The following is a 27918-nucleotide window of genomic DNA, read 5'->3' as shown; positions in this document are numbered from 1 at the left end:
GGCCACTAGGGCACAGTGGCATTTTCAGAGGGGTCTCCTCGCCTGTCACAGCGCTTCCCTGACAGCACTCTGTCTGTCTGGCTTGGATGGACTCTGTCATTTTAAGGAGGGCTACTGTCAGTGGGCATTGGGACTGTCGCGTCTACATGCCCTGGCATTTTCAGCAGCGCTCTCTGTAAGAGAGCATCCCTGCCATCCTCTCGAGAGTCCGTGATGTCGTGGCCAATGATTAATAGTTAGAGATGGGCTATAAGTGTCCAGTGTGGCCAGATGCTAGTCGGGGCTTTGTTGTACTGATATAATGGACAGAGTCTGCCAATTTGGCTCCCTGACAAAGCCTGGAAGTTCCCCAAGATTGATTCTGTTTCTATGTAGTGGTGCCCTGGGGGCTGAATTTTGAGGATGCGCTCTTGTGAAAAATGTTGCGGTGTATTATCTTCAGCTGAGAAAAGCGCTATGAATGATCACGGATTAAACAAAATGGTCAATATACCAGCTTACAATTATTTTATCACTTTTTTTCTAAGCAAGGAAAGTCTCTCTGGCTGTGTATGAATTGGTGGGTGGGTGGGTGGGTTGGGGGAGGACTGGGATAATTTGCAGCGGGAGCCCTATGAGACTGTTTTGCAAAACAAAACGAAGCAGCCAGACCCTTATTGAAAAATATAGTGCAGTGAGACGGAAATTTATTAACTGGCACCAGTTAATGTGTGCATTATTCATTTCTGGTGAGCATGAAAAATGATCTAAAGAGGTTTGAAATTGCAGACGCACAGGCTGACTGCACAGTGGCTGGGGTTGCTGGTTCGTTTCATCCTCTTGCAGGGGTGTTTGGGCGGAGAGGTGGAGGGCTGGAGAGACAGAGGGATGCAGGATGGAGGGGAGGAGTGTGGGCCCCTTTTTCTGGACAGTAGGGCTTTCCAGTAACAGCTGTGCTACTCTCACGAGGGGGCGGCAGCAGCACCGGGAGAGAGGCTGCTTGGGACAGATGGATCAGCACCACCTCCCCTCTAACCTCCCCACCACCACCGCTCTTATTAAAATCTCCAATACTACCACAAGGTACTGTCTCTAGGTAGACGACTATATGTAAATAAATAAGCACTCGTGTTGCACGAGGGTGTTTAAGTAACTGAGAGGATTTCTCATCGCTTTATTTATCTGTATAAAAAGTATGGCTCATATGAGTAAAGTAACTCTTTAGGGGAAAAAGACTTGTGTGTGTTTTGCGAGTTTTTGGCTCCAGTATTTCTTCTCTCCTGTCGTTCCCACTACTTTCTTTCTCTCCTTCTTCTCTACAGTAAGAGTTGGTGGGCAGGAGTTGGTGCCAGTGGCATATGGCTCGCCACTGTGCTAAACATTCATACAAAAGACAGGCCCATCAGTCATGGCTGTGGCCGGATGAGGGGAGAGAGCAGGCCACTGATGAATGGTGTTTAGGACTTACCTGCTGTTAAAACATTACCTCCCAAACATCAGCTCCCCCGAAGCACGCTGAACATTAAGGACTGTATCACACTGTATTTTAAAACACAACCCTCGTGAGCGCACATCATGCACGCCAGGTTATAGCAAATAATAAATTTGCTTCCTAAACCCTTTGCACAGAACCCCGGGTCAGGCCTTCATAGACCAATTAATGCAGAGCATCTGCTGTATAGAGGTTGCACGGAAAAGAACTTTTGAGCCATTTTAGGCTATTAAATAAGGAGGAGAGCCGGTTCCTGCTTGCTCCAATAGCTCTCATTGCTAGAGTGACCATGGAATGGGTCTCCTCGATTAGACCGAATTAATCCATTCTTTAGGGATTCTTTTTCTGGTTCTATGGCGAAACCAGCACGCCTTTGTTCTTCCTTGAGCCCCGGTGTTTTTTCTGCCAAATTTAACAGAAGGCTCGGAGGGTAACAGGGGTCCAACCCAGTATCACCTTCTGGAGCAGAGCAACTAGCAGAGAAAGACAATCAGCCTGAACCCTGCTGTCTGCAGCACAAAGTGAAAAGACTCTAATTGGGCTTTTTTACGCTGCATTTTCCTGCAGGATTGCTGGATCATGAAAAAGCAATTAAACCTCAGAGACGCAATTCATTCATTCTCATTTTTATCCTTTCATTGGAAAGAGACAAATTTGAAATCACTTATGCAAGTCAAGACTTATGCTTTTTGTGATATTTTTTCATTTATGGCTTAGAAGGATTCCTATCTCATACTTGGACAAATGGAAATACAGTTAAATGACAAGAAAATGATGCTTCATCAATAAGCAGGTCTGTGAATATAAACATATTACATATATTATTTAATTTTTTTTTTTTAAAGACTTCATCAGTTTCACAGAAAGGATCTTAAGATTTATTACAAATTCTGACAGGACTGTAGTTCTCGGTGTTACACCTAGAGGCAGTGCTGCCCACAAAACCCCGACCTCAGGACCCGAGAGAAAAAAGTGAAAAAACCTTCTTTATGGGATATTGCTCATCGTGTACTTCTGAGGGGAAGAATACATGCCTGATTGGGGGTCACAGATAAAGAATCAAAGGAGGCTACATGTCTAAATAATAGTTTTAATGTCTGTAAGTGGAGGGGAAGCGCATGGCCCATTACTAACATAAATGTGTAATACATGTCATGAATGAAGATTTAAAATCTTTTATGAATTACAGATTGCTTTGCTGATATAGAAAATTCAGTACCAGAAGGATCAGCCCTGTAGAAAAGGGATAAAGTGTAATATCATCTGAGAGACTCTGTTCCTAAACACATTATGTGACTAAATAATTTGTTGATATTGAAGCTTAAATTAACTTTTGATGTCTCTGTTGTAATTTATGCAATAGCATTTTCCCCAGAAAAAAATAGCTGAAAAAGGTTTTCTCAAATATAGGAACTGCATTAATTTCATATTATTATCACACAAATAAAAGATGTAATCAAAATCTGCCAATTGAAAAAAGGGAAAAAGTTATAAAGAAATGACAACATATTAAAAATAAAATTTAAAGTTGAGCGTATTTAAAAATTGAGACTATACTAATTATAGTTAAATTGTATAATACATTTGTTTTTATTATTTGACACAACTAACAGAAACAAGGTGTTTTTGAATGTTTAATTTTTAAACTTATAATGTGAAACACACAAAATGACTGTTAGCCTCTCGTCCTGTTTTCAATCCAAGCAATTTAAACCAGGCGCTCAAATATCTGGTAACTACAAACGTTCCAGTCCGCAGAGTCCATACATTGTAAATCAGGTCTGTTAATGCACTCTACTCTGCTTGCAGACACAGAGAGGGACAGTGGTGGGTGTAACTGCACACACACACGCACGCCCACACAAAGCACACACACACTCACAATGACTATGCTGTGGGGTTGGCCTCGCATGCACTTTTGTTTTCCCACCATGCACAAAGTGATCAACTATCACACCCCAGACGGTGAGATGTCAACATGAAATACCTTCATTTGCATCAACTTTAAAAACTGCCTGACTTCTTGTTATGCCAGCGACCCACCAGCGTCTCCATAAAATTCACTTTAGCCACGGGGGTCCTGAGACCTTGCTAAATACTGCCCCAATACTGCTGTCAACAGTCCGTCAATCACATGACAAATCCTTGTGATTAAACAGAGCTTCACTGGCTCCTTCACAATGGGCTGGAATTAAGTCTGGATAAGTCTCTGCTGCAGAATTATGTCATTATGCAGTTTTCACAAACTGAACCCATTTTTACAGCACAGAATTTAATCAAATCAAACTTTTAAAATCTTTTATGTAAGCCTTTAAATATTAGTGATTTTGTGCATTTCTAACTTTGGTTTAGATTGACATTTTTGGATATTTAATTAAATCCCTGCAAATGCAATGATCTGCAACAGGAAAAAAGAGCTCAAGACCAACAATCCATGCACAAACACTCACATAAAATAGTCAAACTTGTTGCTGTATTTGTCCAAATTAATTTTATACAATTACTTTAAATAATTGTCCTTTTTCAGATTTTTAATACAAAATATACACATTATAATAAATTATACCTCTTTAAAAACATATTGGGTTGTGTTCTCTTTTGTTTAGATTTGATTTAATAAGTAAACCAGCAAAAAAAAAAAAAAAAAAAAGAACTCGCTGCTGAAGGAAGCAATGAGTGGACTCGTACAAATCGAAGTGCAGTGCTAAGAAGCATCTAAGCAGCCTGCAAAAGCCTCAGACAGACAGCCGAATAAAAAGGCAGCTCAAAAGATAAGAGACAACATCTAATCTGACTCAGATAGCTGATACAGCCCAGCCACATCTAAATCCTGGAGGTTTGGTCTGAAGAGGAAGGACTTAACTTAAAGCCCCTTTCAATGTGCTAAATGTGTTTTTGTAATTAAACTCATACAATTAACACTGACAAGCACAGGTCAAAAAGAGCACAGATCCTCTGTTCAAATGAACCTCTGTGAGTGAAACGGGACATAGAGGGAGGACAAGAGGGAAAGACAGAGAAAGCCCGAGAGACAGCACATGCTGCCGCACTACACAACTTACACGAGCTGCTCGATACAGGGACAGAAAGAAAGCAGTGAATGAATGAAGGGAGAGGTGGGGAGAAGAGTGAGGGAGGCACCGTCATTCAAGCGGTATGGATTTCAGTATTCAGGCTATATAGTGCTCTGCAAGTTAACCTCAAGACCACAGTGTTTATTCAGGGACTGTGTTCCAGATCTGGGGGGATATCCAGTTCCCTGACATCAAAGTAACAGAGCTGTTGGAACAAAGCTTTTAGCTGCTCCTTAAAGCTCGACATTAGGTGAATTGGAGCAGCTGTGGCAATATGTGACAATATTTTTACTGTAAATAAAACTCCACATGGCCCGGGGTAATGGATAATTGTAATTTTAATGTTTTAATGTTAAAAAAAAAAACCTTCAGTGGGACAACAACGAAACAAAATGTTAATTTGTTTCTAAGTATCACTTGAGACAGAAACTAGTGTAAATGCAAGGACACCAACTTACACACTTAGACTTTGAATGAAAGTTCACAAACAAATAAAAGGTTGGAAATGAATACAGTGAAACCAGATTCAAGGAGTTATGTAAAGTTCCAGATCTCACAGTGGATATTTACCTGTATCAATTTCATTGAAAACATACCAATTGCATTTTCTTGAAATCTTAAGTGAATGATGTTTGCCTGTTACATTTCTATAGCTTTTTCAACTTGATATTACATTTTTCTGTTGGATTTTTTTAAACTACATTTTAAAATTAAATTTATTACTTAAAGTTCTGTATTATTTTAATTTATTCCTGTATTAATGCTTTTGTATTTTTTAATTGGACCTAAACAATTATATATAAAAGCTATAACAAAAAGTCGATACTTACAATGCTGGCAGCACCATAATGGAGCATTTGTCAGTAATGAGTGAAGCAAGGCCTGTGTACTGAAAATGAACAGAAATCTTTCTTCAGTCGTTGTGTTGAGTTATTTGTTTATTTACTCACAATTTGCATTTTATTTTCTGTGTAAATGTTTTTTCACAGTCATTTCTTTTTTCTTTTCTTTTTTTTTAAAGTAACACACTGTTCACAATCTCACAACAAAGCAGCAATTTGTTGTTTCTTTGTAGCACACAATTGCTTTTACAGGAGTTTTGTTAAAGCACAGGATATGCATGTGTTTATTCTCAGTCTGAATATGCAGAATGCAGAGCTCTATTTACATGTGAAAAAATAACAACTGCAGATGTGATAATGAGCATTTTTTTTTATATATTTTCTTAAAATCACTGAAAGAAGCAGATTTTCTGTGTGGGATGGAGGGTGGGGGGGTGTTCATGAGGGAGCCTCTGCACATCTCCTCACTGCACAAACAGCTAGAAGAGCTGCTTTGCTGCCATGATCTTAGTAGGTTCTTAGCGTGTGACCCATGTCACGGGCATCATGGCCTGATGGACACAGCTGTCTTGCCGCAGGCAAAAAGGAGCAAGGAGGGATACTGGGAAAAGACGGGAGAAAAAAAAAAGAGAGACAGACAGAGAGGGCAATAGATTGTGTGTGTGTGTGTGTGTGTGTGTGTGTGTGTGTGTGTGTGTGTGTGTGTGTGTGTGTGTGTGCGTGTGTGTGTGCGTGTGTGTGTTTCGCGGAAATGTTGATTGTCCTCTGGCACTTTCTGGGGCATGTGCCCACACAGCGTGGCATCCCGCTCATTCGGCACCCCACGCTGACCCCACCGAAAACTCCACACAATGGACAGAAAAGCAACAAAAGTAAAGTCAGACAAATGCTTTGGACACAGAAGGAAACAGTAACTCTCATGTCTCTGGTCCATGTACTGCATTAGAGCACTGAGACACATTTCCATGAAACACTTGGGGCTAAATATTCAGGCACACACTCAGGTGCTCGGCATGGACACGTCACTTGCGACATGAGGAAACAGGACTGGTGAAATTGCCAGTCACCAAGGAGGAAGGCACACAGTTAATCCCACGAGGCGTCCTCGTACAAGAACAATGGAACGAATGCAAATACCGCAGGAGTTGGCTGGGAAAGTCTGGGAAACAATGACGCTCATGTAGAGTAAAAATTTTCTATTAAGCTGTGCAGGGATTAATGCTTGTTTTCAGAATTCAGCTGAGACTTAAACGATTATCACAATGTAAGTGTCAGTGTCTCCAAATACTTCTGAAACAGAGAGCTGGAGGGAAGCTTAAATTCACCACTAATTAATTAGTATTTTATTCTGATAAGGACATACATGGCAAATACGAGGAAAATTATCTGTTAAAAATGTGCAGCAACGGATAACTGCCGGCTTTTTAATTTCAGTGTGTTTGAAATCATTAGTTTGGATTACTGAATTTTGTAAATAAATAGCATAATATTAGAATTTCCCCATAACAGCTCTGCTCTAAGCAAATAAGTTTAAAGTACAGAATTATTTAAGTGTTTTATAATTTAGCACACCCTCTTAAGCTTGGTGAGGCCCTGTGTACGGCGGGCAGACAGGGCCTCACAGAGCCAAGCAGGGCTGGACAGGGAAGGGGAGGCACAGCGCGCATGTTAGCAACAGAGGAAGGAGCCACTCAGACTGGAGGAGAGCCACATGTGCCGGGCCACGGAGAGAGGCTCCGACACTGCTCATACTGTCAGCGTGCTGACATATACATACGCAAACATTTGCGAAGAGGAGCAGAAGCGCACACATACACACACCAATGCACGCACACACTGCAGGGCCAAGCCAATTAACACCCTGCCACAGCATAGATCATATACGAAGCAGTCGTGGAACAGGAGGGCATATGTGGATAATCATACATGCAAATTAGATGAACAAGAAAGGCACCTGAATTCTGGCAACAACTCGTGAAAACGCGTCAAATACAGCGTCCCGTCAGAGTGGGTATTCAAAGAAGAATACATGTATTTGTGATTTACTGGAACATTTTGACACGCTTTTAATGAAACTCGTAGAGGTGAACTTATTTTGGTTGAGTTAACCGGGGCAGAGTGGTGATTGCTGACTAATTTGCAACAACATTTTCAATGTCAAATGAGGAAAATAAAAAGAATATACACATCTCTTACATTTAAGCCACAAATATAAGATGAAGCACTTAAGGGTCTCAGGAAGGAAAATGACTGTCTTCCCTGAAATTTGACTCCAGAACCAGAAGATGGCAACATACCTCTGGCTGAGACCTTGCCTCCCTATACTCCTTTAGCTTTCTTTTATGCATTCACATGTTCACCTAGTGCTTCATTAATTTATTTATTAATTTACTTGCACTGCAATACAAACATTATAAGTCTTGAAGAGAGGAGCAGGTAAATATAGTGAATTATTCACCGGGTTCCTGACTTGACTACTGGTGGTTAGGCAAGATAAAAGCCAGACAGACAAATCCCTATGGTTGGCTTTGAGTGTGTGCTGTATATACATGCGCGCATGCATGCACGCCTGTGTGTGTGTGTGTGCGCGCGTATATTCACTGTATATTCACAGCCTGTAGGTAAAAGGAGATGGATTGGTGATTGGATGATCGGTGTGGTAGCTGCAGCTCCCCCCCCCTTACATTTTTAGCTCTGAAGATCAGTTTACTATTCTTCACTATTCCTCGCTGTTTTGCTTCTTCTTCCTCTCCTCCTCCTTCTCTTCACTGTATGACGTTTGTTACGTAAGCCTAACGGACGGAGACCACTACGGGGTTCCAACATTAACACCCAAAAGCAAAAGAAATCAGAGTCAGCCCTGACTAATGCAGAGTGGGTGCCTTTCCAGCAAGCGTTTGTGAAAAAGAGACACAACTGAGTGAATGGTAAATGAGCCTCTCAGTTACAGTAGTCGGTCCCCACTATATGACAAGGGCTGATCCACATTACCCACTCCTCGCAGCACTGACTGTCACTTCAAACAGACTGCGCTAAGATGAGTCTATTTGCCATAGTAAACAATTTAATATTTGATGCATAGTACAGTAAGCAACCCACCCCTTGTGTTTTATACCCCTCTCCTCTGTTTGTTTTCTTGTGTGTGTTTGTGTGTAGTGAGGTGGGAGTAAGGGTAGGGTGTGTGTGTGTGGGGGTGGGTGAGGAGCGGGGGGTTGCTGGCATACTCAGCAAGGGTAAATGAGGCAACAAGAGTATTTGAGTGCATACATAATCTCTCAGAGAGATGACGATGGAGAAATCGCTGCCTGCTACCAAACACTCAGACAGCAGTAGGATCTGTTCATCCTCACCGAACATGATAAACATGTAAAAACTCTCGTCTTTTTATCCAGGTCTGTGGTTTAGAATATACTCCGGTTTAGAGTTTTGACAGATTTCTGTTCAATAAAATAAATAAATAAATAAATAAATAAATAAATAAATAAATAAATAGAATGAAAAAAGAAGGATCGGCAACACCATATCCAAAAGAGACTTTGTAAAGATGATTTTCTGAGGAGTGAGGGCACAGTGAACCCAACTCTAAGCAGCACAGAGTTATAATAATTAATAAATCTGTATTTTCTGTAAAGACATTTCACATCAGCATATCAAACTGCGCAGTTCTATTTAGTCTTTGCGCTGGGGGTGGTTGGTGGTGGGTTGGGGTGGGGTGGGGGAGTGATGTGGGTCCATGCCAAGACAGCCCATGAGGGCAATGTGGCACAACCAGGAGGTAGGAGCCAGTTGGATGGCTGAAGAGTAAGAGCTACAAGCAGAACAATTACAGCAGTCACTTAACATCACAGTGTCTGGTTGAAGCAATGGCACAGCAGGATGCCGCAGGGCAAGAATGAAGCTTTCATCCAGCTGGTATCACAAGATCAAACTGGTCATGCCAGAAATGACAAAACAATATGCTGAGCCCAGTAAAAGGTTTTACAACATTTTTTTTCTCTATCTTTCCATTGCTTGCATTGATTTTTTGGAATAACTGAGACTTAAAGATTCACTCACCTGTTACCACTTATTTGAGAAGATGATAAGTCCCTAAAATAAACGAATTAAATTAAAAATCTCTACTAATTCTGTACTCTCATCACTTTTTTTTGCATGCTTGCCCTCAGCATTTGTCATGTGACACCTGTCAGCTTAGAGAAGGTCCAAAAACATACGTGATAAGCATTAAGAGTCAAACACTGCGGATATTTTGTCAGCTTTCAAAGTAAAATGGAACATCGTACAGCTAATGAAATACTTTGGGTCCAGATGGAGACTGTGACTGGAGCGAAAAAACTAAAAAAAAAAAGAAAAAAAAAAGGAAAAGACTTGACTACATGTGCCAAGATAACCACCCACAGACATGGCCATTCAACGGCATGTGTTTACACAGACATTAACATATCTGCATGTAAACACTCAAACACAAACGGGAGCGGAGGCAGCTGACCGCATTTGCCCCTCGTCCTCAGGTTCAGTGGTGGCCGCTCCTGCAGCCTCACCTCCCCCTGTCAAGTCTGATTCTCCTGGTAGGATCCATCATTTGGTTGGCAGTCTGGGTGCCAGTCAGCAGCGTCCCAGGGGACTCCCAGGCAATGGGAGCCTGGAGGCACTGGGCTGAAGCCTCCACAGCTTCGGCAGCAGCTGTGTGGGAGACAGAGAGAGGTGCGGCACAGATGTGGGAGTCTGGAGGCAACAGAAGGTATGGCTGATTTCAGCGTCGGCCATGTTTGTTATTATACCTTTTCCTGGGAGGAAGAAGCAGGCCCTTGATCTGGCTCGCAGCTAAACACTTAGCCTTTGTTCCCGAGATGAATAACTGCAAGGAGAACGAGGCAAGAGGGAAAAGAGGGAGAAAAGGAAAAGAGACTTGGGGCCAAAGGAGAAATCCGGTGACATGGTGCAGAGTGAGGCTGGTCATTCTATACCCCGCTAAAGCTGAGCCCCGTTTACAGAACGAGAGCCACTGACACATCTTTGCCATTAAAGCTCACACGCATTATTTTACAATGCCTAAATTCTAACAACATGACAAGCCAAGCTTCACTCTCCTGAAAAAAGAAGTCAACATAACATTAATTTGCATAAAGAACAAAGAGGTTCGATGCCTTTTTGTACGTTAATTCTCTTTATTAAAGTACAAAAAAAGATGTCTCAGTTTTCTGCCTCTCCACTTGCATTTACCAAAGGTGGGAAGGGATCCAGCCCACCATAAACAAACTTGCTCCGCTGACTCTCAGTGGACCCATGTGATGAATAGTATCAGTCAAAATCACTGCTAATGCTCATAACCAGATTTTCACAGGGAATTTTGCACAACTTCATTTTGTAGTAACACTATCCACCTTGTAAAAATGAACACTCTCGTCTAACAGCACAAGTGAGAAATGGGATAGTTTTCCCACTGAGTTCCCAGATGTAGGATTGCCATTGTATTCACACACCCGGTGTTAGCCCAAGACGGCACCCTCAAATACAGCTCTGTCTTGGCTTTGCAGAAAAAACAAGGCTGTGATATGGAAGAGGTGGCAGTGTGAAGCTGTCAGTACAAAAAGCTTATTTATACCAGAACGAGCCCAAAAAGCAGAATGGCTCTTCTCACGTTGCATTTAAGAAACCGTTCTCCTAATAAATATTTGAGTTCCCATGATATGCCTGATGCTGGAAAATGCCGTGCATGTGCATGTGCACGTGTGTGTGCAGTACAGCGGAGCAGAGTACATCTGCAGTGGTAAGGAAACAGTCTGTTAGCATACAGCTTTGACAACTCCATCAGGCCAGTCTCAAGGTAGCTGTCAATCACAACAAATCATCTCATCCCTCAGCGCTGCGAGGACCTCTCTCCACTACTACACACATGACAGGCCCCTACAGCTCTATTTACCCATGCACACCCTCCCAGTGCCAATTGGTTTGTAATTAGAAAACAGTAAAAAGAGAAAGGGAACGGGGGTTGCTGCTAAAAAGTAAGTCGGCAACAAGTTTGGACACAAAGCGAGTGAATGGTGCCTTTCAGTGGCTATATTGGCATTTGAAGAGTGGGTTGGCGCTCGCATGGTGGCGGTGCATTGAAAAGCGAAGGCATTCTTATTCACTCTCTCATTTAGGGGACAATGTAAGTGTGTGTGTGTGTGAGCGTGCGCAAGTGTTGGGGGTGGGAATGGAGAGTAAGGTTGTCTCACACACACACACACACACACACACACACACACACACACACACACACACACACACACACACAATCCTGATTTGCAAGACTCATTTTCAGCTACCTATAATTAGATTAATGTGGTGATGGCATAGCACAAAGCCAGGCTCACACCACTTCTATCCGAGAGCATATGAATTAGGGACTAAACACATCTCTATTCCAAACAGAGAAAGCGGCGGTGTGAGTGTTTAGCGTATCCTTTATGATGGGGAAAGATGTTAATTGTGTGCCATTACCTCTAAACTGTTTGCTTGTTGCATTAATCACTGTGCTAATTGATGCAGAAATAAAATTGTTGCCACGGGCGAGGAAAGGGAGTGAACCAGAGTGCGGGATGGCAGATAAAAGATTATCGTGGCGAACATATGGAGATGGCACTGCTTTGAAAGTCTGCTCTATATGCCTACCCACGCCACATGGACTGGTGAGTGGAGTGCCAATAGCCCAACCCGGTGAAAGGTTTAGGCAGAATGACACAAAATAGGTGATATGCAGGTCCACATATTTGGGGGGGAGGATTTAATTGATATAGCAACTTTTATGGTACAATAATATTGACTATGGCTTTATTGATTTTATTAAAGCATATTTTCAAATATTGAACACACAGAGCTATTAAGTCTTTGACATGACAAGTCAGGCGCTTAATAAGAGATTTTAAGGAGGATAACAGAAATACTGTTTTCTAATATTCATAATAATTGTGTCACTGTGCCATTATGCAGCACATAAAATAGCTTTTATTTCCATATATTATAAATAGCTAATAACCCGTGAAGTTGTTAAATCAACTGCATATTTAAGGGTAATAGGAAAGTAATAGGAAGGATTTATATTATGCTGCTGCTACGGAGCTTGAAGCATCCTTTTTCCCTTTCAAAGTCGGCTTGAGAAAGTCAGGTTTTGTCATGCAGATAATAATTCCACAGGCTTTTCCAAACATCTTCAAAATTCAAGAATTTCCAAAGAGTCTACCTGACATTCAGCAGGTAAAAAAGATGTGCAGGTGCCAACCGCAAGCACAGAGGTTTTAATGTGTGGCTGCATGCCTCGCCGCCTCCCTGACCGCCAGTGCTAACAGGGAATAAACAGAGGCAGCCATTTAAAGGGCCGTGAGTCCATAAGGAACAGGGAATGAATGAAGAGATTCAGAAAGCGCTTCAGAGGCCCTCACCAGCGGACCAGCCGCCGCCTCCAAACCTGCTGTGTTTTTGTATGCAGATTCCCCTTGTCAGAATTCATTTATTCAAAGGAAGTTATCCAAGAGTGCGGGCTGCGAGACCAAAATAGTTGCATTCACAGTCGTCTTGAAAAACATTTTGGAATGGTAATGCCATGAGAACATGCCATTTATGTGCCTGTGTTTGCGTAAGAATCCGATCCAGCGTTCCCCTCGGCTTGCTGGCCGGGAGGCACAGTTCACAGAGACAGGAGAGCACTGATGCCACTTACGGGGTTCAATAGCCTAAATCTCTTCTAGGAACACTTTTTATATTGCCAGGAACATGTAGCATTGGCAGTCAGTATATGCAGCAGTTTGATCCACTGGTGGAAAAAAAAAAAATCTATATTTTTTTTACACAGGTCATAAGATCATTCTGTTCGCAGCCAATCTTCATAAAATTGCAACTTTGTTTATCAAAATAGATGCTCTTGGTGATGATGACAAAATTGCTTGGCCTAAACAAAGAAACGACAAGTCTCTGGCGTTTTTACAATAGCTGAAACCACAGAGTCACAATCTTGTTCTCTCTGTCTGTCTCTCGTTTCTCCCTCCCTGCGTTTCTCTCGCCTTCTCTCTCTTCCCTTCTCTCTCCTGCTCTGCACAGGTGGTAGAAGCTTCCTGGTAGAGTCTTTTTCATTCCTTTTTGTTCCCCTCCAATTGCTCTGATCGGGAGCTGTTGATGGTGATGACAGTGTTGGCCGTCCATTGATTTGCTGTGGCCCCTAGTTGCGAGTTCACAGCAGATGACACTCTTCCTTTGGCTTTAATTAGAGCTGGCCCCATCTTCTCTTCTTTCGGCCCTGGATGTGGTTCAACACATGAACACAAAAAGCTCCTACACACAAAACTCCCTGCTAGGAAATAGCCAACACTTTGCTACTGCAGCTAGTATTTAGTGCCCTTGACTATGAAACCTGTATAGGTTGTGTTTCTTGTGCTGTAAATAAAACCATACTGTGAGCACAACAGACCTTTCTATTCTAGAGTACAGAAGCAATGTAAACTCTTTTGTCCTCTTGTGCATACATTAAACTGCAGTAGATGAATAAATTGAGATACAAAGTATACACATTTAAGCATTCACTGTACACTTTTATTTTCCCGATCCACAGGATCTACATGATAGAAAAAACAAAAGCAAAAAATCTCAAGAAACTGGCTGGATGGGAAATTTTGTTCATCCCCATCTCACCCATGAGGCTTTGTCCTACCCCCTGCACTGTCATGAGATACAAGGGCCTCAACTTACCATCTGTCCTGGATATGAGCCACTCCAAACCTTGGGTGGAGCGCAGCGGAGGAGAGAGTGGACAGAGAATCCGTGGTCTGGGCAGGGGCTATTATCTCAGTGGTCACGGGTCCTTGCACATATTTCATGCCTGCTCCCAGGGTGTCTTCGCTCAGCTATTAGCACACTGTATTCATTTAAAGTGCTCGTGGGTCACTTGTGGCCTGCATAAAGCTCTTTTGCTGATAAGAAGCAGATGAGATAAGAAGCACAAAAGGTGAGATCTGAAAGACAGTCACAACACAGAGAACATTCAATTATACTTCTGTGGTGTGTCCAACACCTATTGCTTAATTGTAACATTGTGAATTTGGGGGCTTTTTCCTCCTTTTCCTCCATTTTTTCTCACTTGCATGTTTAAAAAACAATGAGGTGACAACTCCGGCGCAAAACAAATCAAAGCAAAATTTTGCATTCCATGTTGCAATTTAAAGCAGACATGTTCCTAATTTGTATTCCAAGCATGACAAGACTATTAATGAGACTCACTGGCAAATATGTTGTCTTGGTCTTTCTTTGACATACTTAGTTCAAAAGTGCATACTGTTTATTTCCTCACACTAGGCTGCAGATTACATGTGCATGCCGGGGGTCAGATAGCTGTCACCTCATTATGGTTTTGTAACATTTTCCAGAACAAGTTTTGATAGATAACATGAAACATGAGAAGGCCCTTTGTCTGTTCTAATTATTTCTAAAGTGAGGTTAAAGGTACTCCGGTGAAGGTACTCCTCATTCTAACTGTAAGTCTGTGATAAAGTTAACAGCAAAAAAGAGTTACATTGTTTCACATCACTGAAGATCAAACCTATCCTGCCTCGTGGGACAGTTGGTTTGAGGAATAATGTCACCCAGCTCAACACTTTTTAAAACCCCAGAGCATCAAGCTCATAGAGGGCAGATGAAAATTCACTTACTAAAATGAATTTTCTGCTCCGCAATGCAAGTAAATAATAATCTGCCATCTCAAGCAAAAATAAATAAAATAAAAATGTGTTTTGGTATTTTTTCTGTTTTCTATTTTTTCTTTTTTTGTTAGCATTAAACATGTCATTTTGCAAGTAAGTAAGATATTATGTTAAGCATTCTGTGTGCTAGTTATCCAGTTTTTTTCTTCTGTTAGTTTAGTGTGATATCTAAAAGAGCAGATATTCTTAATGTGTTCATCTCAGACACACAGGTGTTGCTATAAGCATAGATGCCCCACCCACCTGCTGTTAAAATCTTTTTTCCACAGGCAACCAATCAGAAGAATGTGGCCTTATCTGCATAAGTATAAGATCAGTACAGGACCAGTAAAAGATAAGATAAATAAGATTTACTCTGACTGTGACTCATGCAGAAGTACTTCTATGGAGTTGGAAAAGAGCATATTGGTGCATAATGCGCAAGGGTGATGTTTTTAAGGAGCACATGCTAACCAAGAGTTTCCCCAACTAAATTGTGAGTGCAAGTGAAAACCACAAAAAACGTCTAGTTTTCTAACTGTCTCCTGGTTGACAAATTTGTTCTTTGCATCACTGCCACATGTGCTGACTCCTTATGGAGATGCTGTCAAACCCGACACTTAGCTTTCAGCATCCAGTATTGCTGCTGTCAGTACATTGGTACCGTTGAATGAGAACATGCTGGATGACGACACGATCCTGCCAAACGTCCTAAAGATACTGGCACGACTTTGGTCTATGGACACGCCAGTTTACAAAAGCTCGCCGCAAACACAGACAAAAATCTTCGAACACGTGTCCACATGTTCAAAATGCACATGCTTGATCGCATGCTTGCAGAGAAGCACATAATCAATGCAGTCTTTCAGCAAGCCTGACCAGTGGGGGGGCATGACCTGCCAGGTGACCCATGCATGTCTCCACCAGTGCCAGAGCATGCCCATGAGTATGTATGTGTCTATTAGTGTGAAAGTCAGCTGTTCATCCAAGCGAGTATTGTGTGTTTCAGTTTACAAGTTTAGCAGCGTCACTACATAATGAAGCTGCAGCACGTACACGGTCATACAGAAAAAGGTGAACGGTGTACTTCAGATATTCCTAACTCATTCTGTTCCCACAACAATCATACCTCTCAACACACTAGATCGATCCTCCAGTAAATCTTTGTCAAACCCTTCTCTACAGTCAAGGGTTAGAGTTGAAGACATCCTGATGACATTAGTAGGGAACAGAGTGGAAGTCCAGTCATAAAGCCAATCAGGGGAGTCCTCAACGGGCCTCGTAAATCTTTTTACTTTGTAAGGTTACTGGGAGGTCTGGGAAGTGGAGATTTCCCACTTATTATTCTCGGGAAACCACAGACAACCTCCCTCTGAACTCAGGTCAACAAAGGTTATGACCTTGGGATGATCATCATTGTTGTTTCAGTTACCATGGCACTAAAGCTCCCCAATGTGAGAGTCATACACTTACATATACAAAAAAATCAGTTACTATTTAGACCTTCATACATGTGGTACCTGTAATATTTTAGACAAAAGATCCATTCAAATAATGATTCTTTACAAGCATCATCTGTTAATCAAGTATCCTGGTCGACTCAGAGAACTGTTCTAATGATACTGTACAGTACAGTTCTAATGAGATTATGACTTTACAATCAATTTTTAAGAAATCAAAAGTTGCTTTATGTTATTAGAGTATTATTAGTATCAGTTAGTAGCAACTTTGCCATTAGAGAAAAATTACCAAAACATCTAAATTAAACATAATACTTCTATGTTTTTTAAAATGCCTTAAAGCACCTTACCACACGATTTGCAGACACGTTTTTCCATTTGCAATTATCTGTGTCTGCTGTGTGTGTCTGTGTATAATTTTTCTTTTTTTCAATTGCACCTATCTACTAATATTCTTGACAGCTTAACAGGCATAAAGACACATTTCCTGTGAAAGATCAATCATCACCACCTCCAAAGTGCGGTTCTCCAGGACCAGCCCGGTGGCATCAGCACATGGTTAAGCTTTATGAAAGAACTCTGACAGGCTTTCAGAGTCACCTCAGGACATTTCAGACCCCGAGAGGATCAGCGGGCTTCCAACAAGTGGTCTTCAGGGCACCTCAGGCTTTCATACTGGGAGAGCCTCTAACAACTGAACCACAAGAAAGCAAGTGACAGGAGCCAAAGAGCAAATACACTGCAGCAAATATATCCCTGCATCTTGTTCCCGTATTTTGTGGTACATACTCTCAATTCAGACACAAACACAACTTTTGAACTGCTTTTTTTTGTCCAAAACGCAGGGCCAAGTTAAATATATATTTCTTTTCTGATGGGTCCGCATTGTTTAGACAGCAGGATCAAAACGTCACTATGTGTCATTAGTATGTGAAACAAGCAGCCCATTTCCCACACTGAACTCAAAATCTGAAGCGAAAGGTAGACAAAGCGCACCTTCCACCTCACCTCTAGCACTTAAAAAGTTTCCCCCAATATATCTAAACGTCTTTTTATGACTTCTGTTCCACTTCTAGTTCTTGTAACAGCCATGTAGGCCATGCCAAATGTGCCCAGAAATAAGCTGGGCCTCCCCACTGTCTCTGAGATTGCCCACCCAGGAGTCTGGCACACGCCACAGTGAGCAGGAGGCCCTCTGGATTACAGTAATACACACTATCTCATAATGGAAAGCTGCCGTGCACATTTCGCTCTCTCTGCCCTCATTGTCCACACTACCAACTGCACAATCAGGATATGAGACTGTGATTGCACCCGTTAGCATGTGTGAGTTTACTGGTGTGTTGCTCAACCCCCTCCCTTTTTCAGGGCTTGGCGCTGCTTGGCTCCAACAAGGTAAAAAGTGAGTTAAAAAAAAGGTGCTTTATACTGCTAATAATTATGTTGTGACAGGTAAGAATCTAGTTCATCACATCATGGGCTCTTCCAGCTAAAAAAGCTACTTCAACCTTTAGACATAAATAGTTTGATTAATTGAAGGCAGCAGAAGTCGGGGGTCACGAGGAAACAATGGCACTTAACCCGAGATAGTAACATGGTTAAATAAACAGTCCGAGTCCAAATAGGGACGGCGTTTGGACCCGCCACAGGTTAGGCAAACTTTGCCACTTTTCCTCTCACCCTGTAATCATCAGAATGTGTAATTAAGTGGGAAGCTGACCTACAGTTTGGAGAGGAAATCCAGACAAAGTTGAAAGCCATTAAGGAAAGGGGGGGGGGGAGGACAGAGGCAGGCATGGAGGACGTTGCACTTTGTTAGTCAGCCTTCCCTAGGTGACTAACAAAGGTGCAGGTGGGCCAGGAGGATGGAGACCTATTTTACCTTGAGTTTAGACCACAAGGCCACCACAGACTGTACATAATTACACCGCAGAGGTTATTTACTCCACTAAGTGGCTTGCCTACCAACCCTGTTGGTGAGTGCACACTAATCAGGCCGGTGCGCCAAACAATGGACCATGTGTGCCTCTGAGTGTTGTGGGAGGAGCAGAGGTGACCATCAGACCGCCACTGATCAACACGGGCAATATATTTCAAAAGGACTCAAAAAGCTCTGAAAAGAGACTGAGGCAGACAGACAGACGGACCGGTAAGGGTCCGATAAAGTTGCAGATTGGCACGTCTTAAAACCTATATTTAACCAGGAGGTTCAAGAGGATAAAGGCGGATACAGTGACACTTAGGACAAGCATAGAACAGATGCTTTCTCACACAAGGACAAAAAGGATTTGAAGACTTCAATAACCCAAAGGTCTCAAATAACCACTTTATGGAAATGGTTTTGGTCTATTATTTTCTGTTACTGCTCACATTACTGTATTATATTTCAGTGATAGACCCTAAAGGTAACAATTGTATGTGAAATAAAGTAAAGTAAATAAAAGATACAAAACAAATGGCAGGAAAGACTTTAAAGGATTCCATTTATCCAAGTACAAGTAGCCTTAAACCAGGACCATCAAACATAAGGCCCGGGGGGCCAGAACTGGCCCTGCAAAAACTCCAATCTGGTCCACTGCATGAATTTGGGAATAGTGAAGGAGAGCATAAATTTTGGATTTTTAACTGTAATTCCTCAAGTTTTATAGCTTCTTCTACATTCATACTGCATCAGTAATTACTGGAGCAGGCAGTAATTACGTAATAGCAAAACAATTAAATGACAGAAATGTTCCTGTTTTTTCAGTATCTATGTTTTAAAATCGTTTTGAGTTAACAAAATCATTTTGTTTTATAATTTTTGCAGAATATATCTGGAATTTTACACTCTTTTACACTCATTTCTTTATCATTTATAAAAAGTGAGATCTGAGGTTTAAATTGCACTTCTTTTTCTCATATTAAGACATCTATTTAAATGTGGGATTTGGGATTAAATGTGTAGTTCAACTTCTTTACACTGACACTGACAGAAAAGGGCCACAACTTGAGGTGACAGTTGATGTGATTTGGAGCTATATAAATAAAACTGAAGTGAACTGAGATCAAAGTGGACTGTATGGGGCTTTCAACCATAGTGAGCGTCACCTGGTCAATTGTGGTTTGTTATATGATCAGATAGCTTATCTTTAGAAATGGAACGGAACAATTTAGTACTAGTACTGCACGATTATAGCAAAAATTATAGTCGAAATTATTATATTATGATTACATAGAATATCATATCTTCACAGAAATTAAAAACTGAGTCCATTTTCTTGAATCCTAAAGATATTTTAGTAGAAAACCAAATTAATAAATGAAAAAAGGTTTTGTGGGAGGACACAGGGCCTCCCAGATGAGAGTTAGGGGTTGTTTTTCACAGTGAAGCACATTGTATCAGAGAAACTGGCAGACCCCACTGGCCAGAAGCCTGTTATAGCTGGCAGCGGCCTCCACCATAGGAGGCCCTGTGAAATGCACAGGAGGCACGGGAGAATGCATCACTGACCCTCTGTGATCCCGAGACAAAGGAGTGCGCGCAGCAGGCAGCCATTACTAAATCTTCTACAGGTTTTCCTATGCAAACCTTTCACAAGTTTGCTTCCTCTAGATAGAGCTTGCTGAACAAAGACTCTCTGTCAAACTGACTACACATGATCATCATGCTTAAAAAGCATTTTTGTTCTTGTTACATGTCAAATTTTGGATGCTAACTGCTAAAAATTTACAGCACTGTTATCACTGTTTCCCTTTTTATATACCAGCCATAATCACAACAACTGTTGTCTCAAGACCCAATATCGTTAACATAACATAACAACATAACATAACATAACATAACACAACATAACACAACACAACACAACACAACACAACATAACATAACATAACATAACATCCTGATTAGAGCTATTCTTCCCACCATTAGTATGAGTTTACATATGAGTTTCACTGCTCTGCTATGATATATGTATTGCTAACAAGCCAATCACTCCTGCCAACAGAAGCAGTGGAAGCACAGAGAACCATTAAAGGCCTGGCTCCAGCTACAAAAACAAAACCTATCCACCTGAGACCACAGAGGGACAGGATGCAGGCTACTTATAGCAACCCAAAACCAGCGCACAAGAATAGCAGGAAAAAACGGCTCTGTACGGGAGCTACACTTAGCCTTTTGAAGTGCGCCACCTCTAAACTATTCTGAAAAGGCACCCCAGCATCTTTGAAGGCAGGTTATCCTCCATGGCCTTGTGTCCTGTTGTGGACGAATTGTTTCCTCTTTCACTTTGTCTCTATTTCCCTGCAGAAACTGACACTGTTTTATTGTTCTCCTGGGCTGAACAGTTGTCATGTGGCAAGTGAGGGACGGGACCTCTCGCTGGTCTCTTGTTGGTGCAGGAGGACAGTAGGTAGCCAACAGGTGACGCAGGAGTGGTCATCCCGAAGAATCGGGAGAAGGATGGCCCCCTGTTCATGGCTACCGTTTCCTCTGTCCTCAAGGTTATGACCTTACAATGGCCTCTTGCCTAAGAATGGACCATTTGAGTAATTAATCAGTCAGCAGTAAGTGATCTCACTGCACAAACATGGCCCAAAAATACGGAGGACACCGGCATGTTTTGTTGTTTTTCTTGTGGTTTAAATGGTTGTGGTTGTAAATACAGAAGATTTATGGTACTCCCAGGCAGGGGGAATATGCACCTGCTAGGCTGTAAAGGGAAAAAAAGACAGCTTTCAGACTTTTACAAGTTATTGTAAGTAGCTTGAAGTGAAGTGATCTTTACCGATGCTTTATGGCTAATATGTGGCTTAGAAACAACCTGTTATATTTATTGCAGACTGAATGTGCTCTATAATGCAATAAAATACATGTGTTTGGTTTTTCATACTTCAACAGAATAAGTCATACTCCTGCGGTGTAAGAGAGACAATGCTGCAAGGAAAGAAAGAAAGAAAGAAAGATATTTTCACCTCCGAGCATTTAACCGAGTATTATCTGTGTAATCTCAGATAGAAGTACAGTACATGTGCTTCCCTTGACTCCCGTGGAGACGTAGAGTTTGCTTTACACTCAATATCAGGGAATCTAATTGCACTTACAAATCATTCCTTCGTTCCTTTGGCTTGCTTCTCTGGAGAAACTCTGTGGCAAATAGTGTCTTATCACACCCCATCAGGTTTATTACAGGCACCAAACTAGAGGCTCAGTCCTGGCAATATGATGCAGAACAGGATGTGAGGTCAATCTTTCATCATCTTTCTCTGTCATTGAATGTTTCTCCCAGGTAACGGGGTTATCTGAAAATCTTTACATTTGTCTACGGCAGTGTTCGTGTGTGTGTGTTTGTTTGTTTGTTTGTGTTTCTGTCTCAGCCATGAGCTGTTTTCACACATTGCCGCTCTTTTTCTGGACATCGCCCAGTGGAGCTGTATGTCAGAAAGCGAACGTCCAAACCAGTAATCAGACATTAAACGGGCTTTTCGCTGCCAGCTCCCTAGCAAAAAATTGTGATATCTGATTGATACAGAGTGGGCAATCGTCCACAGAAATCACAGGGAGCGTGCTGGTATCAGTATATGTTCTGCCTCCTGCACACTCTAGCCACGTCCCATTCCTCGCCTTGGTGGGGGAAAATTGTCTTGATTCTGGAGTCAAAGTCAAAGTCAAATTTTATTTTATTTTATTTAACCTTAAGTATTAATAATTGCTATCTTTCTCAGTTATCTGACCTACCTGCCCTGCCCCATGAGATTCTTCTCTTATACCCTCTTACTCTCTCTTATTCTAAATGCACGACGGTGAACATGAAAAATATTATCAGCAGACAAGTAATGTTTCTTGCTGTGATGATCTGGAATGGATTATTAACCTGATCTGAATGGCAATGAGTATTTGATCAAGAAACATTGACTCATGTCTTGTCCTGCTGTATCACACCTGACTGGCACACATTTCTCCCTGCTTAGCCTTTCCTCCTCCACTGTAATAGAAATTAGACCGTTTACTAAGACTACACAGGGCTTTCTGACAAATACTCAAAGGAGGAAGGGATTAACCTTTGCTGAATGCGACTATGAGAAGAGGCGTTTGTAGTCACTAGGTGAGGATAACCATGGATGGTTATCTGTGGCATTTGATCCAGGGTAGAGGTCAATATGTCTGACTGCTGGCTTACATTAAATGCACTGTGCTTTTAACGATTTCTGGTTCTTGTCACACAACCACATAGAAAACAGTTCAACGAACACTAAACACAAGAGCAGAAATCAAGGGCACATTTATTTTGTCAGTCTCAGATTTGTTACTGAGACAGAAGAGTTGGACAGTGTTGAGCAGGGGTGTCAAACATAAGGCCCCAGAGCCAGAACCTGGCCAACAAAGACTCAAATCAGGCCCACTGGACAGCTTTTGAAAATGTGAAGGGATGTATAGATTTTATACTTTCAACTGTGTTTGCATACATTTTATAGCTTTTTCTATTGATGAAGACTGCCCACCCCATTGCCCTTCATACTACATCAAAGTAATTAACTAGCAAACAATTAAATGGCAGGAAAGTTCCTGTTTTTATTTTTCCTCTATTAGTGAGTCCACAGTAAATTAACAACACATTTATAATTACAGGGCAGTGCAACGAACTGAATGAATAACATTTATCATGTAGTTTTATTGGTCTGGCCCATTTAAGATCAAAGTGGAGTGTATGTGGCCCACAATATAAGATGAGTTTGCCATCCCTGGTTTAGAGCATGACCTGTGATACAGATCAGACTGGAGAATTTTAGCCAAAGTGGCTGGTAAGAAGGAATCTCCAACCTTTATGTTGACATAACTGTCTTTGGTTTGCTACTATTTTTCCAATTGCAAACGTGAGCTTATAATTTTATATCTGTACTGGAACATATTTTCTTTTAAGGGTTTTTATTTGCAGCACGAATAAAAGACCCTTTACACTGCTACATTTTGTTGACTGGATGAGGAGGTTTGAGAACATCACATTTTAAAGCACATGTTTGCTATCTGGAAACTGATTTGCAATTTTGGCATTTGTGATTTCTCAAAACTTGGCTTTTTGGCTTGTTTTCCACATTGCACATTGGAGCAAATGAAAGCCTTCGTGCACATACATTTTCTTTTAGTGCCAAATTGTCATTCACGAAAATTAAGAGAGCTAAACAAGAGAACTTAAACTATGGAGTATTTCTTGTAGTAATGACAAGAAATGAGGATAATGGATTGTTAGTTCATTTCATAATGATGCTAGATATCCAGGGAAGTGTAGATAGGCACATTAGAAGTCAAAGACGGTTCTAGAATAATAGGAAGGCTCAGAGATAATGTACTCTCACAAGGGGGCCACGACATTAGCAACAGCCCAGCAGGACTCAGCTCGCACGTGTGCCAATGACGCATTAAAATCTTCAATGACAAAAGATACAAGAGAGGTATTTTTGTAGGCATATTTTTTTGCTGCCATCATACATCAGATGCAATACTGTACATTCTTCTGGTACACAACCAGTTTTTGAGGTGGTTAGTGGTGGCTGGTCAGTATGGGTAAGGAGAGGGCAAGGAGGACACACTGACTGGAACCAGTGAAGATTTATTATATGAAAGCTGCCCTCCAGAATGCCCCAATTATTACTAGACTGTTAGATGTCTTAAAAAGCAAAAACGAAAAAGCGATGGAAATTATTGCTCTGTATTTTAAAAATAATGATTTAAAAAAGACTCTGTACAGGAGTCACAACTCTTTAATCAGCTCACTGTGATGAAAGCTGGGATCCAACATGAACCATGAACATGAAAAGATGAAAACACAAATAAGACAAAAAAAGAAGTAGAGATGACATTAACTTCTGCTCAAACGAGCACAGCGGGAGAGAACCCAAAGTATTTAGCACCACTTTTTCTGTCTTTTTGAAGTTGTTTGTCAATTCACGGCATCCAGTGCAGTATTTAGTGCCTTCAACCTCTATCTTCCCCCGATGGCACTAGTGCAGGGTGAGTGTAACAGTGGACCTCTACTTCATTAAATATTAATTTATTCATTACATGTTAACTCTGTGAGACCTTGGAAGGAGACGCCAGGTGACTCTTCTTCATTTGGTCCCCACTGCTCTCCGCTGGGCCCAGGAAAACCACAGTAATGCCACGCAGCTGGGGAAGTACAGAGCAAATTATTCAGCTCCATAGAGACAGACTCTTTGTGGTAAACACGCGGTGGGACACTAGTGCTGTCATAATTAAATCTGTAAATCCATAAGAGCAGGGTGCCTCCACTTGGTACACAAATATGTAGTGTGGGAATCACAATCAAACAGAATCCCACTTGAATATTATACAAAATATAGCTTTGTGAATCTCTTCTCTAAAATTTCAGATCATTTTATACTCTTCTGGTTGGTATGTTTTCATAGATTATAAAGTATATGGCACAAATAGCAATTGTTATAGAAGAAAGGAAAAACTGAGCAATGAGAGTGGGGAAAAGTTAGGCGTGGCGGTTGGGCAGCAGAACTTTCTAACTTCCTCATAGAGGGCAAAAGACCGCTCAATCTTCGACCGAGCCATGACAGATCAGAGAAAAAGACGCCAGCGAGCATCAATTCTTTGCTTCTCTCGGTGGCCCATCAATGGGGGAAAATCCCCAGTGAACAGGCAGCCTGGCTAATCCACTGCTAAATGACACCTCCAGACGCTAATGCCCAGACTGACCACAGAAGCAATCCGCGGCAACTCCTCCACACATGTACCCACTGATGCTTTTCAGCCAAGGGAACTTGAAAGGGCCGGGGCCGTCTCTGTCTCTCTGTGTGCCACCTGCTTAGCATCCCCGCGCTGCAAGCTGCTATAGAGAGACATCTCCGGCAGAGGAGAAAGGCCCATTGTGTCCAGACGCCTTTGAGGGCATTGTTCTGCTTCACTGAGGCCAGGCCGACATCTGCACCATTCACGCCGAAGGAAGTTGTAATCACTCCCCTACTCTTAGCTCTCTGGCTCCAACTTCATACCAAGAAGGCTTGTGAAGTTGGGCCTGCGGTAAACAACGGGGCGAGAGGCGGGGGAGTGGTTGCAAAGGATTTGGAATGGTGGCTGTTTTTGCTAAGCAGCATCAGTTTAAATAGAAACTCTTACACAGCCCCATACAGGCCCCCTGATCCCCACCCTTGCTTCTAACCCCCCACCCCGCAACTCGCCCAAGTGCTCCGTCTCCATAGCACAAAGCCGAGAACTGATTTGGGGTTACCTCTCCATCAAAAGCGCTGATTAATTGCTTGTCTTTCACAAGTAGGCCAAGATATTTGAAATGTGTCCGCGTGAATTATAAAAAGCGTCAGGCTGCCGCGCTTTCAAAATACTCTTTCACTTTCTTTTCATCAGTTAAAATAATGAAAAGAAACGGGAGGGCTCTGAGGGCAAGGAATGTTTCAGTGGTCAACTTGCAAAGGGGTTTTTATGTAGTTTTCATTTACATATAATTACACTTTAATAGAAGCCTGACTGGCGTGGGGTACGAGAGTGACCGTGCGGGCTGCTGAGGAGACCCCCTATGATAGAGGATGACAAGCTGTAGTGCTAGCTCCATCTCTGGCTAATTAAACGAATCAATTAAGAGACTATTGTTGTAACTGTGTAACTGATGTTCTGCAGTGGCAAAAATGGTCTCTTGGGGAGGCCTTCCAACCATATTAAAACTGCTATCCACTACATCTCTATCTGATACCAATATAGACACTTATTTGCGCCTTGCTGTCATGTCATTGGAGGCGGGCACATTATGGAAATTGAAATGGAGGGGTTGAGGGGAGCAGGACTGAGCTCAGTGTGAAGCGGCGGGGTTCACTTCCCATCACCCTCCAAGGAGAACTCGCTTCAGCAAACTCCAAAGTCCCTCAAAGTTCCCTAATAGCAGAGCTAGAGCCAGCACACCCAGCTGTGTGCATCCAGTCACTAGGTAAGGGTCGCGCAATTAGCATACTCCTCCCTGCCAGGCAAGTCGCGTTGATGCAGATAAATTATCATATTAGATTTACCCTCCTCAGTTCAACTGATTGGCTCCCAAATTGTTTTAGATGGCCGTCATTAATCCTTAGCATAGGCTAAGTGCTTTGGCTTCAGATCTGATTGCACTGAGGCGCCTAGGGTCAAATTAACAGAATACTAATGTCTGAACTCTATCTCATTTGCAGTTTCACAATGCTGCTTCTATTATAGGCAACAGAAAAGAGTCAATTGCCATTTGTCTAATGTAGGATTTAGAAACTCTCAAGATGATAATTGAGGTCCAAGGTAAGAGCAGAGACGACGTTATTGAGTGAAAATATGTATATAAATGAGAAGCAGGGAAAAAGAATTACCAGGAAAATATCAAAGCATAATTTCATTTCAAAGATGCGAAATGTTTCAAATGCAGCACTTATTATTCCATACGTTCATTGCAAAAAAAAAAGTAATCACAAGAAAGACAACAAATGGCACTTTAAAGCAAGCAGTGCTGGTGCTTAGATGAAACAAACGCCCACCCCATCCTCAACCCCTGCTTTGAATGTGCCTCTGTGTTGAGAGAGACTGACAGATTTATGAATAGACTGAATCAGAGTACTTGACTGAGAGTCCAGTGGATCCATGTCCAGTCTTTGTCTTTGAAAGCTGACCCTGTTTGTTTAAGTGCTGGCACCACATGAGTGGAATGAGACTCCCTTGGCGCCTGAGCTGTCCTGGCTCTTCTAGCCAAAGTCAGCATTGGCATGTTGCTGGGACCTTCTGAAGGAGATCAAGGGATTATCCCCACCTCACACAGAGACATATATTCAGTATATATGTATATAGTTTCAATGGACCTGTAAAGTTTCAAACATCATATCATGGGGAAAATTGTACCTGATAGTCCTGTGGTATCAAGCCTTGAAAAATCCCACAGGAGGACAGTCTGAACAGGCTCAGCTGAGGATGTCAGATCCTGGGAAGCTCCCCAGGATTGCACAGACACTGTATAAATAAAACTCTGAAATATCAGTTGTTAGATCTGCAGATCCCAGGCTAAAATGCAGACCAATATTTGTGGTTTCTTTCTAAGAATGTGAAAATAATACAATGGTTTAAGGTTTTACAGGTTTAAAACAAGCTGATCGTGGCTTGTGGCTGGTTGGAGTCTTATCATGTGTCAGAATGCACAGCTGATTCAGGCTACCAGCACAAGAACCAACAACATTGCTCCTAGAAGTAAAATTTTAATACGATGCAGTGTCAGTGATCTATTTTAACACACACACACACACACACACACACACACACACACACACACACACACACACACACACACACACACACACACACACACACACACACACACAGAGCATTTTAAGTAATAATAA

At 41.8% G+C, this 27918-nt stretch overlaps 1 long non-coding RNA gene across 3 annotated transcripts in view; it reads right to left on the bottom strand.

Moving 5' to 3' along the window:
• Positions 1-586: 586 nt before the first annotated feature.
• Positions 587-27918, bottom strand: part of LOC120717599 — a 61205-nt gene continuing 33873 nt past the window's right edge. Inside the window, exons 5-6 of one of the 3 annotated variants that reach the window (XR_005692240.1) lie at positions 14112-27532; positions 587-13662 (exon numbers count right to left, since the gene is read on the bottom strand). This is a non-coding gene — a long non-coding RNA (uncharacterized LOC120717599). Of the gene's footprint in view, positions 27533-27918 lie in introns of all 3 variants that reach the window. The other 2 variants (XR_005692241.1, XR_005692239.1) reach the window with 2 other exon arrangements.

This window comes from Simochromis diagramma, unplaced genomic scaffold (assembly GCF_900408965.1).
Source record: "Simochromis diagramma unplaced genomic scaffold, fSimDia1.1 OVJJ01000501.1, whole genome shotgun sequence".
Taxonomy (NCBI): Eukaryota; Metazoa; Chordata; class Actinopteri; order Cichliformes; family Cichlidae; genus Simochromis; species Simochromis diagramma.
This window is presented reverse-complemented; position numbering and strand designations above follow the sequence as displayed.